This window comes from Haliaeetus leucocephalus, unplaced genomic scaffold (genome assembly GCF_000737465.1).
Source record: "Haliaeetus leucocephalus isolate CR32 unplaced genomic scaffold, Haliaeetus_leucocephalus-4.0 Scaffold328, whole genome shotgun sequence".
NCBI lineage: Eukaryota > Metazoa > Chordata > Aves > Accipitriformes > Accipitridae > Haliaeetus > Haliaeetus leucocephalus.
The window spans coordinates 724,168-728,107 of NW_010972764.1; positions in this window are offsets into that span (position 1 = coordinate 724,168).

Below are 3,940 nucleotides of genomic sequence, written 5' to 3' on the forward strand. Positions count from 1 at the left end.
CGCCGCCGCCGCCGCCTCCTCCTCCTCCTCCTCCTCCTCCTCCTCCTCCTCGCCGTTGCCGGAGGCGCGGCGGAGCGCGGGAGCCGGCTGCGTGCGCCCGGGTCAGAAGCGCGTCCTTCAGCCCGAGTACTGCCGTCCCCGCAGGCCGGCGGCGGGTACGCGCTCTGAGGGACGGCTTGGCGGGAAGCCGGGGACACACACACACGGCCCGTCTCTCTCTGTGAGGCTTCTGGTGCTGTAGCGGCGTTGAAGGCCGCGGGGCGGACCTGGCCCTGGCTCCCTGAAATCGCCTTCTTTCGGCAGGGACGGCTTTCCCCGCCTTGGCAGCGGGGTGCCGGTTGGCCGAGCCGCGGTTCTGCGGGCGGGAGGTGAGCCCTGGGCCGCGGCGGGTACCGCACTGAAGTTTTTGTGTTTGTCTTGGTCGTAGAGGGAAAGTGATTCTGAGCAAGGCGCTGGCTGCTGAAGGAAATGACACCGGAATGGCTTCGTGGCTCTGAAAGCACGGTCCCGCAACCCGGTGTGAGGCCACGCAGAAGCGCGTAAAGCTGCTGCAGAGGTTTCTTGCGGTTTTGTCCTGTCCGCGGCCGCGCAGTTTGACATGATTTTGACAGAGCAGGTACGTGAAGAGCAGGCAGTCTGGCCTTAAAGTACAGCTACGTGATCGCTGGGGCCAGCACGTCTGGCCCAGCAAAACTGTGTGGCTGGCACTCACAGATGGCTTGTTTGCTCCTACCGTGTGTGGACTTACGGAGCTGATGGACGCCCCGTTAATCTTGTGTGGACTGTTCATCTGAGTTTTCTGACCGCTTGATCAGACGAGCTATAATTTTAAACGTCATCCCTAGTTTCACGTTAAGTGCTGGTTTGAGCCAGCAAGTCCTGGGTTGTTTTCCCGGCTTAAACGTGGTTTTGCTTTTTGACGTGTGACTGCCAACACATTGGCATGTTAAAGGCTGCTGGCGTGGTAATGCTATTAAAGTTAGGGAGATTCTCTAGAAAGCTCGGTAGTCAAGAATTACCATTTTTTCCCCTCTTTATTTCAGTTAAACTCATATCACATAAGTGGAAGTGGCACATCATCTTTGAAGAGTGTACAGTGCAGCAAAGCAAGAGCAATGTGGGCAGTATATTCATCTGAGTGCAAGTGTGTTCCTGGTTTATGATTGTGTTCATCTGCAGGTAGGCATCATTAATTTTCCTTTCTTTTAGCAGGCATCGCTTCATCAGTTTGTGCATGAAGCTCTTCTGGTTGACAACAGGGAGAAGATGCTGTCACAGGGAGAAACTCCTCAGCTTGTGTAGTTTAAATTGAATCAGGATCGAAGGAGTTTATTGATCTATTAATGACATAATTAAGTGTCAGGCAGTTAATTTAACTACTGTTTAATTGGTTAATTGAACTATATATTCAAGATCAATAGCAACAACGCAACAGATACGATACTAGGCACTTATAAAATGTTAATAAATGCCTACAAATATTTAAACAGCCCTCTGTATCTAATTCCAAGGAATTGTCTAGTTGTGGCCTCCCCCCTTCCCGCAAGTACACATTCGCACTGTTACGCACACACACAGTTCCCTCTCTCGGGAGGAATGCATCTCAAGCACGATCGCCTCTTCTGGCCCTGTGGGTTCTTTCATTCACACACACCTTCTGTGCTCTAACTTTTGCATCTGTGCAGTCTGCTAGTCCACACACCAGTCAGAAAGCTCCCTGCAAGTTCACATACATGCAGCCAAGATGTGGGTAGCTGTTTTTTGCACCCTTTATTGTTACTGTACTAGCTGGAGTGGAAGCAGCTCACAGTGTCTTATGGGGAGGCTGCTCTGCCTGGCCTAGGCAGAGGTCATCATGCTGTTAGGGCAACACCTGGCCATGTCAAACCACATCGTGACTGCTGTTTTTTCTCTTGCCCTCTCCTCTCCCCCTACTACGCCAATTTTCTTGCTTCTCTTGTACATCTTCCCAAGCTGACTCTTGTTTGAAGTCTCTTGGTAATCCCCTGGCCATAATGTTGGCAGCTTATCCCTCAGCTTTTTGTGTATAGAAGACTTCTGTGCTATGGTATGGTCCCAGTGGAAAACTGATTATCTTTCTCCCTTTCTGAGGTATAAGAAGGAATGTAGTAATGAAATGCTGCTTCATCTTTATTGTTTTTCTCTGTTTATAGTCAGGCATTGCCACCTGCTGAGAAAAGAACAATTAGGGTGAAAACATAGCACGTGACTAGGATGAATCTGTATTACTACAGGGATCTGAGAGTATTTAAACTGTATTTAAACTATTTCATATGAATCATTATAATTTGCATGTCATCAAATTTCTTTGTATTTCTTTCGGAAAAGGAGGGTGAAAAATAATTTTGTGGATTGTTTTGGCCTATGCGTCTTCTTCTGTGCACATGCACATGAAGCCAGTTATTTAAATGAATTTATTTAAAGTGACTGTTAAGGTAATTATTAATATTTTTAGGTAGTATAATGTAATCAAATGAAAGTGAAAACTATAATGGAAAATGTAGTAGAACAAAATACAATGAAAGCCTCAAAATTTTCCAGTAGTTACATTTTTCATGGAATTCATGTGTGGTACAGGCACTGTACTCTTAAGAAGCTATCACTTAGTTTTGCCACTTTTGATTTACATGTATGCTATTAAAAAAAGCCAATTCTAATAGGAGAAACCTTCCACAATACTGTGGGGAGACATATCATGCCATATCAATAGAGTGCAGTATTCTTACGCAGTTGAGCTGTGTTTGTTTTCCCATGAGAGAAACGGGAAAAAGATATGCCTCAAATTACTTAGCCACAGGTTTCCGTAAATCAGTGTGTGTGGCTAGGACACTGAATGCTTTCTGTAGCTGAATCTGTGTGGGAGCAATAGGTGGAGTACAGCAAACTGGGCCCAGGCACGTGAAAAAAATCTGAAGTTGGGAACTGAAAATTGATCGGTTGTAATTCTAGGTATTTGAGTTCTACTGCAGCTCCCTAGCAGCAACAAAATATTGACAGAAGATTGCTTTGTAATATACACATGAGAGACATTCTGCTTGTCTCTCTTATTCACTGCTTCTTGAAGTTGCCTTTACATCTGTTGTGTTCTGTCTGTGTCAAAATCATGAAAGAAAAGTTCTCACATTCAAACTTCCATGGGACAGGTGAAAGGATAAGGATATGCATCTCATTCATCCTACTGCTTGCAAGACTTCATGAGGGAGTGGCATTTTCAGCAGATTTCTCTAAGATGTTTTCTTATTTTTAGGAGAAAAAACCCCAAATAGTCAATTCTGTAGTTGCACTTGTGTAAGAAGCTCCTTTTTGAAATATGAAATGAAAAACAATGTTTGTGTTCTAAAATATAGTCATAATGGACAGTAAAGTGTAAAGGCATTCAGGCAAAAAATACTGATTTCAGAAAAGAAGAAACTGAGAATATTAATTTATCTTTTTTCTCAGGCATTGTATTTTGACTTCACCAGGTCTATGTTTTGTTTTGTTTTCAAATACATCTCAGAAAAGTGACCAAAGCAGTCACTGACTTAAAGTGGAAAATACAACTCTCGTAATAAAAATAGTGTTTCTTTTCATGAAACTAGGTTATCTATTGTATTGTTTGCAAACTAGACTCTTGATACTGGGCATATTGTAATATTACTGCAAAATCAAGGCAGTGCACATATGACCAATACCACGAGTCCTTCGCAACCTGGCCTGCAAAGCTTGGTTGTAAGAAATGGCTTCTCTTCAGAGTAGGTGCCTCATTTCCAACTTAAACACCGATACTGCTATTCTTTAAAGTATCTCTTTTTAATCTATTAAGCAAAACAAAATCTTGCTGTTCTGCATGCAATAAATTCACTCTTGTTTTTCTTCTTGTTTCCCCTGCAGTGTCTTTATTTAAAAAAAAAAAAAAAAAAGCGCTCTGTTTTGGGAA